The 10873-nt window shown below is 43.6% G+C and overlaps 1 long non-coding RNA gene across 2 annotated transcripts in view; it reads right to left on the reverse strand.

The window, feature by feature from the left end:
* Positions 1 to 8158, reverse strand: part of LOC148054750 (uncharacterized) — a 174108-nt gene extending 165950 nt beyond the window's left edge. For both annotated transcript variants that reach the window (XR_015706368.1, XR_015706367.1), the window contains exons 1-2: positions 7453 to 8158; positions 5334 to 6091 (exon numbers count right to left, since the gene is read on the reverse strand). This is a non-coding gene — a long non-coding RNA (uncharacterized LOC148054750). The remainder of the gene's footprint in view (positions 1 to 5333; positions 6092 to 7452) is intronic.
* Between the last annotated feature and the right edge of the window lie 2715 nt (positions 8159 to 10873).

A 10873-nucleotide genomic window follows, 5' to 3' on the forward strand; every position in this document is an offset into this window, starting at 1 on the left:
GAGCAACCAGATACTCATGCCAGCAACCCATACAGCTAACAGTATCTTATTGTAAAATATAATTTTCCACAACTCAATTACAAAGCTGTTTGTATAGATTAATTCAAGTATATATCTCCTTCGTATCTGCAATGCTTGTCTGTCTTCATAAGCTTTTAACAGCAATATTGCCCACATTATCATTTCACAACACTTTCTACTGTTATTAACTAGAAGTGCTACTATTTATTTTTGGGGAGGATAGAGCCAGTCACCTTTATCTGTCTTCATTTCCTTAGAAGGAAATCAAAGCTGGGAAGCCTTAGCTTAACAGTAACACCTGACCCAATTCCCCATACTGGAAATAATCACACAGAAAAAGCAAATTGTACTTCTTTCAGAGAAAGTCTGTGTACATAGAGTACCTACAGAGTTTTTAAAGTTTTTTAAAAAATTACTTTTCTGTCCTTTAGCTGCAAAACTCAGTTCAGCTGATGCCACCAAGCAGAGCTACAAAATATACTCAGGTTTTCAGGAGAGCACCTTAAACAGAGCAACACCAGATTATATTAAAAACAGTGGGATCCCAAAGTGGACACTCCCTTGCACAGGTTCACATTTGGACAGGCTTTTCTAACCTTTTTCTTTAGTTTTGGTTAGTCTTTGATAGTAGTTTGCAGGGGCTGGACAGCAATGTTCACTGCCAGGTGGACAATAAGATTGCACATGTTTTCCCATCAACCAAATACAGCTGTCTTTCAAAGTGACAACACATATCTCCTCATGCAGTAACTAAGAGTACCCACCTTTGCTGCTAGGCCATAACAGAGTATATCACTCCAGCTATTGCTCTCCTGGTGTAAACCTGAACCTTTTACAGCAGCAACATTTTGAAGTTTTAAAACATAATTTTATGTAAGCCCTTCTAAGTTCCCCAACAGCAACATAGCTCTGATGGGAACCTGCAGATTTGAGCCCCCATACCACATCCACGACCTCTTTTGGGAGAGAGGATGGAAAAAAGGAAAAGGAAAAAAGAAAAGTGACAGCTCACAAATTGCTTATCCATCTGGTAGGCACACATAGGGACAGCCTGGGGAGCTACCAACCACCACCCCACTCTCAGGGATCCCAGCCAAAGAGGAAGGGGACACTATACCCCAAGCACACACACAACACAGTCTTTCACTCCTCTGCTGAATAGAGATGGCAGGAATATTTTAAAAAGCCTTGTCTCTCTTCCCTGTTAACTTCCTTTGGATTCTTCCTACCATACAACACAGCCTTTGCCAAGCCTCTCTAGCCTGCTCAGGAATTCCCCAGGAAAGAAGTTTTCTCATAGTTTCTCTGCCTGTCACCTTTACTTTCTAAACACACATCTGCATTCTTAATCCTTGCTTTACTTCTCTCAAGAGTAGCCTGCAAAGCAGACGGAAGCCCCATGCTTGCAAAATTCAATGTGACACTATCTCCTGCAAAACAATACCAGCTGAGCACATTTTCATAATATTACTTGATATAGCCACACTCATGAAGCAATATAGTCTAAAAGTAAATAAAAAAATTAAAAGTAATTTCTGTTATGTTTTACTTATTTTGACTTGGAGCAACTGGAACAGCTGAATTTTGTCCCCAGAAACTGTCTCATACCCTAGTGATCAAGTACTAAAAAAACATTTTACGCACTAACGTTGCTAAAACAATAAGTTATTCTGTTGTTAAGGAGCTTCTGCAGACATTTTGCATCATGTTCACATGAATTATTTCTGTTCTTAACAAAATATTTCCTGAGGATGCCTTAAGCTGCTTGGTGAAGGAGAAACACCCATTCCTGGATGAACTACTCTTTAACCTGAGGGTGCAGTGGAGAACACCATGCTGTCCCACAATACCACAAAGATCCTAGTGGTTCTCCACAGAGATAAATGGATTAAAAGGTCATATTTTGATCACACATTTCAGCAGAAGGAAACTTACTCTCCAGGCTAGCTGACTTGGAGTGACAGCTATTTTTGACCACACAGCTCTCAAAGGGAAGGCAAGGAGATGCCACAAAAGCAAATATTACAGCTCGTCTCCAGTGGACTCTTCTATCTTAAAACTGATAGCATAAGGAGCGTAGGTAAGAAAGATGTGCATACCTACCCTGCATAGGTAAGGAATACATGATGATAGCACTTCTTTAAAATGTAACATTCCCTTACACAGAACTATTATTTTCTTTTTGGTTTATTTTAGCATTAAGGATTTACTAGTACTATTAAAAAAAAAAAAAGAAGTTCCTCATGCAGGACAGCTTCCCCTGGAGTTGTGTCCAGCATCTCCAGAAAGGATGGGGATAACTTGTTTTTCCCAGCAGAAGTCTCTTCCCAAATGCTTATTTTCACAAAATTCATATTTTTACATTACACAAAGACAGAAAGCAGGACAAGTGGTAGGGACAGAGGGACCTGCTGCCACACCTCCCAGGCTTGATACCCTGATGTGTATCAGCCAAACATCTGCTCATCCCCATACAGAATCTCTGCCAAGGCCTTTGCACACTGTCCCCTGTTCCATGGATCAGCAATACCTGGACTCCTTGTCCCTGATCTGGCTCTATTTAACAGCTCTCAGCTGAGTTGCCATCAATTTTTATTCCCCTTTTCAGAACACTTAAACTTTTGCTGTTTGCAATCCCCTGTGGGAATGTATTCTCCAATTTCACCAAACTTTGTGTAAAAGACATACTTTGTTTGCCCTGAACGTGCCAGCTAACTATTTCACGTTACATTCCCAGCTCTTGTATTAGGAGAAATGAGTAATGTCCTTCCACTTCGTTAAATCCAACACATGCATGAGGAGTGTGGATTATTGGAAAGATTGCTGCTCGTTGTATCTTGGGAAAATTAGCAATTTTCAAAGTTTCATTCTGTGATTGAGATTCCTCTAGCATATTTGATGAGCTTAGCAAACTCCCTCTATACACAGCTTCCTTTTTTCCTAATCTTACATCTCTCCTCCCCACACTGTGCAAGTGCTGCATCCAGGAGGCACAGCTGAGATCTGAACCCCATACATTGCCCAGCATCTAACCACACAAGGACAGCATCTGCCCAAAGAGGCTACAGTGACTTTGAAGGAAGAAAACAAGAGTAAACATAAGACATACTTACATTTTTAACTCCATCCTGAAGCCAAACAGCATAACTATTTGATATAGGTTGAATTTTCACAACAGCATACCCTTGAGAAATAACTACAATCTCCAGAAACTCTTCCAATAACAGAAATTCAGGTTCAGAAATTTTATGTTAACATATTAAATATTTCTTAGGAAGGAGAAGCAAGAAGTGGCTGCACTGTCTGGCTACTGTCACAACACTAGCTGTAGTATTTTTTATTAAGCATTATGAACCAATAAACAGCCTAGGATTACCACGAAAATGTGTCTTCTGCTTTATAGTATTTTAAGCAGAGAAATCAGAGTCCTTCAGCCAATTATGCTACCTCCTTTCTACATCTGCTTTCCTGAAGTGTGATAAAGGACAATTAATTAAAGCATCTGGCTGACAGTAGTCTAGTTTAAGTTTAATAAAGGAATGCAGCTAAACCAGAGCTTTTAGACCTAGGGTATCTTTTTACAAATAAAAAGTTCTTTGGCAGTGTTTGAAATGCTTTTGAAACTTTCACAGCTGAATTTTAATGACCAACTGCAACAAGAGTGATGCTTGCCAAGTTACAAGCCCAGATGCAACTGTTATAGATTGACCACTAAGAACAAAAAAGTTTATCCATGATCTATTGAAATGTCAGAAAACATGTCATTTTTGGAAGTCAGTGACCTAAGATGGTTATTCACCAAGGACAGCAAGTAGGAGAAAAATGTATTTTTGAAGGACAGCATATTTGTACGTGTTTATTCTGGAAAATATGGAATAAGGAGAGGGCATCCGTGTGCCAAAAGCCAGCAGCAAATAAAGCCTGTAAGGTCTGACACAGAAACTAGTGAAGCACTACTGACATCTAGTGCTACACCACTGTTTATCGTTAAACTAATACACTGCAGAAGCACCTATTTCTTTCTAATCCAAAAAAAGAACTCAAAACTAGATTTGAGACAACCCTAAAATAAAACTTTTAAGATATAAGATTTTTAAGAACGGAAGATCACAGCTTTTCTTCTCCCATTTTGGTCTGTACCTGAAGCACCATTTCATAGTCATGCACTACAAAGCAGTTGCAGTACCCACTAATATTTGGAAATCTTTGCTTCTGCAAGATGCTGTCTCACCTGACAGTGCTTCAGCATGAAAGGTCATAAGGACAGCAGGCAGCAGCTTGCTCACAGTCCTGAACCCTAATTTTACCTGTGCTTGACCTTCCTCAGTCTCCAAGCAACAAATGATAGCCAGGAAGAAGGTGACAAAGTATAGGCAAAGCCTGCCAGATTAACACAGGGAATTAAGCCCTTGACTTACCGAAGTCAACAGTGTCACTCCCACTGGTGGCAGTGGGGCAGGATTTCACTCCAGGACTTCAAAGTAGATCTGAGCTTGGATGAAGGCTGATTTTGCTAGGACACTGATGTGATGAGCTCCAAGCTCTACCTTTTTGATGGCTGCTCTTTCCTAACAGCAAAGCAACAACTCCTCCCACACTCATGAAAAAGAAACCCTTGCATGTAAAAAACCCAAAAGACTACATACTTGACACAATGTTTATTTTTGCAGAGTAGTATTACATCACCAGCATCCTTGCTAGCCTTGCTATTACCCTGCTCCTGCTTGCTATCCAGTGGGGTAACAATAAGCAACTTACAAACACCGAATTAGAGCTGTCTTGCTCCTGCCATCAAGGTTGCCATCCCCCAAAACAACTGGATAAAGCCTTGAAAACCTGTTTTCTTTGGAATGAAGTTGGGTCAGACTTGGTTCCCCCACATCCCAACAAGTCCTGTTCCATCAAATATTTGGACAAGAAGATTTTTTAAAATATTTTCTTTGAACAGGTATATCATCACTTTGTCCACAGTGATTCATAGGAGACATTACTATTCCTCCTACAGCTTTTACATTACTATACATCATAGATGTAGAGCAGACTACTGTCTGGGAACTTCTTTCCCTTCCCCCTCTTTTTTTTTCTTTTTTTTTTTTTTAAATTGTGTGTGGCACATGCCACCACTGGACATGTTCCAAATAGCATTGGCTCAGCTAGATCTGACTGAAAGTGTGGGAAGAGGTGGCTTCTTCTGAAGGAGAGCCCGTGCTGAGGGCCCACAGGGGAAGCAGGAGGAGTCATCAGGAGTGCAGGTACACAACAGCTCACTGCCCAAATAACAGAGCCACCTTTCAGCAGCAGCTGGTGCTCACCTGGCACGCCAGTCTTGGGCTAATTTCTTATGTGTGGTTCCAGTACAACTTGGCACATCCTCAGCTTTTGCAAACCCTAGGGCATCAGATATCCCAAAGGTTACATAATCAATGGTGCATGTTCTCTTCCCCGTCATTTCCAGTTGAGGACTAGTTTTCTGCCACATAGGCCAAGATGACCTGTGCACACAGCATGCAATATACTATTTAATACAGCAAATTACCCCTGCTGCTGCTCCCAGAGTGGGATCCCTCAGGATCGCAAGGGTGGTTTGCCCCCAAAACCCCTGCATGCATGACCCTGCTGACTGGAGACAGCCATTCCCCATCATCCTTCATCTCAGCCCCCAGTCCCCCTTCAGCCAGGAGGAAAACGAACTCCCCATAAGCTGGCCTCGAAGGCTGTAGTGAAGACATGGGCCTGAGCATTGGCAAGCTTCAGATTTACCTCAGTGGCCGCAGAGATGCACCCTGAGGAAAGCCTCACCGGCCGCACCACTGCTCAGCTCAGGTTTACCTCAGGCACCACCACTGACGGCGTCCCCCCAGGTCATTTTCCTCACACACACAACCCTCACAGGCAGCAAGTGGTTTTAAAATAGTAAGGTTTGGCTTACCGGCGGTGTGAGCTTTGCCGACACCCAGAGAGCTGGGAGCCCGCCAACCACCCAGGTGCCGCCCACGGCCGGGCGGGGGGCGGAGGGAGCTCGCCATATCGCGGCGTCGCCGGGGAGAGGCCGAGGGACCGACCGCTGCGCCTTGTTTTTTTAAAAACAAACAAACAAAAAAATCAACCACAAAACCCAAACAAATCTGCATTTGTTTTAGCGGTAAATACAGCACTAAACAGCCGCGAGCGGGTCGTTCAGCCGGGGGAGCCCCTGGGGCGCAGCAAGGGGTCGGTAATGCCCGCCAGCAGCGCCGCTCTCCTGGGCTCCGCCACTTCTCCTGCTGCAAAAACCTTCCTCAAACGCCTATTTTCCTTCAAAAAAAAGGCTCGCAGTTTTTACTGGAAAGGTCTTTGGTGAAAACGAGCACTACTTCACCAGAAGAAATGGCACATTTCTTACCATGAGGCATTCTGATCTGAATTGGGACTCAGAAGCCCGGTCCAGCTCCTCACACAGGCCTCAACCGTGACGAACAACCTAAATTATTCCCTCGCTCACGAGGAAAGAAAAATCTTCCTGAGCAGACAGGACACCTTGGAAGAAACAGCTGTCCTAAAACCGACACAAAATAGGAGCTGCTGATCAGGCTCTCCTCACACTGTACCTAAAATACCAACCGAGAGCAGAATGAGACAGCAGCCTCCAGGGCCTGGGGTAACTCCCACAGGCAAGGAAAACCACCCAAACTCCACATCAGCCTCTGACAAGGCTTTTTTTAATGCTTCTCACCCCACATTTGAGGTTGCATAGCTTCTCAGCAGTCATTTGCCAACAAAAAAAAGTCCTCCCAGTAGTTTATGAACATCACACAGCTAAGTGCTGTCTTTTGGCAGCCTTCTTTTTAAACACACATGCATCTCAGCGTTTTGTGTTTAAGTTTACCCATCCCCTTCTGCAATCACCATCTCAAAAACAGTAATAACATTCAAAAGCCATGAAAATCCTTTATCAAAAAAAAAAAAAAATCCACACCTGCTGTCTATATTTTGTAGTTTTACCTACCCTTCTGTTTCTCTATTCTAGAGAAAGTTGATAGCCAGCACAGAAAACAGAGCTGGCCTCATACACTGATGAAAACCACTTAAATTTGACCAGCAAAGGCACAGGTGAATACCGCTTGCAAAGACTTCAGTAACTACATTTGCAGCTTATAGAAACAGGTAAGGAAAACAATTTCTTTTCGTATCACTCAAAAATACATCCACTTTCAAATGCCCAACACACCACCTCTTTAAAGCTCAATTTTGGCTGAGAGGAGGAAAAAAAAAAAAACCTTGAAGCTGTGCTGAAACACTGTGCTTATAGCTCCCTCCAGAGCTTCTGTCGCTGGAGCCAACTTGGAAATCCTGCTGCAAGCACTAGCAGAGCTGTAAGTAGCTCCCTCAACTTTTCACTGGGAAGCAGCAGGTTTTCCCAGCAATTCCCAGCTTTACTGGCCCCTTACTCACTTTATTCACATGTTTAATCCTCAAGGCCAACACTGGCTCCTTCAACCTCCCTAATACAAGAAGCAGAGCAAGGAGATGCATTTCACAAGGGAAGACCCACATCAACTTTTCACCTGTGCACCATCCAATCCCCACAGACTTCCTCTGTCTCGCCATGCTAAATGCTTAAATAAAATAAAAACACCTTGCAAGCATTAATCACCCTGATGTTTCCAACTCCATCAGGAAAGCCAACAGAAAATTGTACTTGTCACAAGATGAAAAATAAATAACATGAAATAGAAAAGGAAATATATTGCTTTAGAGCCTTTCTTTTGCGTTTTGCTGTTTCCCAACAAAAACAAACACAAAGATCACTGTGATGAGGCAGCTGGAGTGTGGAGGGGAGATGGGCAGGATGTGGGAAGATCTCACCTCTGCCAGACAGCACTCATCTATGCCAGGGCACTATCTCATTTCAGCATTGCATTTTGTGCATCATGGAGCTGCTTTCCTGATGAACTTGGACACTCCACTGATCATGTCCCCTACACAGGACTTGGTCAGAGAGGATGGCTGATCAGCAGGAGGGCACGCTCAGGCACGTAAACCAACATAAGGGACCAAAGCAAAGAGAGGAACTTATTTCATATTTTCCACAGACTTCCAGCAACTTCTTCCCAATAGGTTAATAAACACTAAAGAGCCAAACTGGAATATCTGCTTGGTTGAGGGCTCTGGGGCTTTTAAAGGAGGAGGATTGCTGCTGGTTGCTGCATGGGCCATTTGCAGCTGGACCTGAAGCAGCTGTTGCCAATATTTTTGCCAAAATGAACTGAATCACCCTAATGCAATTCACTCAACCCAAAAGGAGCTGCCTCTCCATCCTAGCTGGGAGAGCAGCTGGTGCTGCATGCTCAATGAAGGCAGTTATTGCCTAACAGGTTATTCAGCTGCTTCCAGAATAATCCCAGACATCAGTGCATTTGTGCACATAGAGCGGGAACAGGCTCTCCTGTCATCAGGAGTTGACACAGAAGGGTGCTCTGGAGAGTCTTTGCCTCTCCTCTGTTTAATAAAAAATAGGTGCTGTGGATATTTCAAGAGCAACCAGGAAGGAGTGGTGGGAGGGAAAATAAGAGAGGATCAGAGAAGGAAAGAAAATCGGAATGACTTTCAACAGTCTCATTTTCTCCACAAATAGTTGTTTTATTTTGCACCTCTCTTTAAGTACTCTCTAAGTACTGCAAAACAGCCAGAAGGCCTGCAATTGCATTATTATTTTTCTTCCTTTTACAACCATTCGGATTTCCTTAAAATACAAGCCGCTTTCCTTCCACAGTCAGGTGTTTCAGCAACCTTGTGCCCATGTGCGCAGACATGAGCTGGGGATGACCAGCCACGGAAACCTTCCAGGCACCTGCTTGGTGGTGGGAGCAGGAAGTATTGTATCCAGAGTCAGGACCCATCTAAAGAGATTAAAAAAACTTGAGCAGCTTCATTTTAAGCTCTATGGACCTATAGGTGAACCGGCTCAAAGCTCGGCCTCTACCCAGCCAGAGGAGATGAGGATGGGCTCCTCTGGCCACCGTACCTCTGCCTATACAGCGCCTTGTTGCTGTGATTAATCACTTGTAGGTGCCTTGGGGAAGAAAATGCCTTCTCCTCAAGTGGCGGTAGGGGTGGGAAGCTCCCTGCAAGCCCATCCATTGGGCGTGATGGAGACAGGGTCTCCGGTAAAGGGGAAAAAGGCAGAAAGCCCCCCCCAAACTTCACTCTATCATCTTTCCAACCTCTGTCCTTTCTCAGGAGCTCTCTTGTAGCCAAAACTTAGTCTTTGGTGGTGCAAACCTACAGCATATTGCATCCCCTATGCAAGATGGCCAGGCAAGAGCTGCATGCTGGAGCCCTGAACATCCATGCTGCTACACAGACATGCACCAGCTTTAGGGCAGCATCTTCAACTGAGAATGTGCAAAGAGCTACAAAAGCAATTATTTTGTGAAATATACTGTTCCTAACACAGAATACAAACCATCTGCCAGAGGGTAAAACCCAGAGCAACTCCCTAAATGAGCTGTCCTAGAACAAGAAGGAAACTTATTCCAAAGCTGCTTCCAAAAGTGGCCGTAACCCAGCCCAGGCTGCTGTAAAGAAAGAAAATAATCAATCCTGTTCTTTCAACTTCCACTGACTATTACAGTACTAAATAAATAGAGGGATTTTGAAAAAACCAGCATTTTCCTTCTTTTTCCATAAGTCAGCAGGTTAACATGATGCTCTCAGGCACTCCAGCGAGGTTTCTGATTGAAGTCGCTCTGCACGGCCAGGCTGCTGTGCCCGCTGCTATCAAAGATCATTGCCACTGTCCTCGGGGGCAAGAGAAACCATCGCAGGGAGCAGCTGGTGCCCTCTTGCTCAACACCCTCTCTCTCTTGACCCTGGCAGGGCTGCTGGTTATAAGCTCATCTCCAACCTACTTTCAAGGGCCGATTTGTTGCAGAGACTGTGATTAAGGAGCTTTAACTGGAGGGGTGAGAGGATGAAGGCTCAACCAGAGGCAAAAACTGGGATCTTTCCCATATCCCAGCTGCCAACTGTGTCCTCCTCCTTTGCCACTGTCCCTTTATTGCCTGACACCTCATGAGGCTGCACGGAAGAGTTTGGGATTTTATTCCCATCCATTTCTTGTTCAAAGCCAGCAGCCTTTCCTCCTGGAGGAACTGGTGTTTCCCGTATACATACCTTTATCTTCCAGAGGGTCTCTTTTTTAGTTATGTTATTTTGCAAGGTAGCATGACCCTCACAGATTTTCATTTAAAAATACATATCTATTACAATCACACAGCTGAGGGAATTATAGACTGATGTCCTTAAAACCACATTTTTTAAGAAAACACATCAATATTTGTCAGTAACACATTGCACTAAGCATGTGCAACAGCTTCCCTTGGGAAAGTGCTCCTGCTTATTATTAGTAATTAATACTTAGTCCTAAGACTATTTACTGTAACTCCACTGATATAAGAGCTCTATTACTTCTCTGCATCTTGTGAAATAACCCCATTAATGTATAGAATGGTTTCTTTAATATACATTTATAAAGCCAAGAGATACGCAGTAGTAAACCTGTCTTGGTCAGGTTTAATGCACTGTCTCTAGCATTTTATTGGGGCAGAGCAGCTCTCTTTATTGTCGGCAGTATCTCAGCTGCTACCGCCAAAGAAAATAACTGTAGATCTCCAAGCAGGGGAGAGAAATTCAGGGACAACAACAACAGCTCCCCCCACATTCCCCCCCATCCCGTCATGCCTCTGACACAAGACAGAGCATCTCCAGCAACACAGGAGCTGTGGTCCTCCACAAAATACTCCCAAAATTGACAGTCCAAAATTTTATCCTTATTTAACCACATCTTCACTTCAACCCAATTGCCGTGCAC

The sequence above is a fragment of the Nipponia nippon genome, unplaced genomic scaffold (genome assembly GCF_047370975.1).
Source record: "Nipponia nippon isolate SJK-2023a ecotype South Korea unplaced genomic scaffold, ASM4737097v1 scaffold_3, whole genome shotgun sequence".
Taxonomy (NCBI): domain Eukaryota; kingdom Metazoa; phylum Chordata; class Aves; order Pelecaniformes; family Threskiornithidae; genus Nipponia; species Nipponia nippon.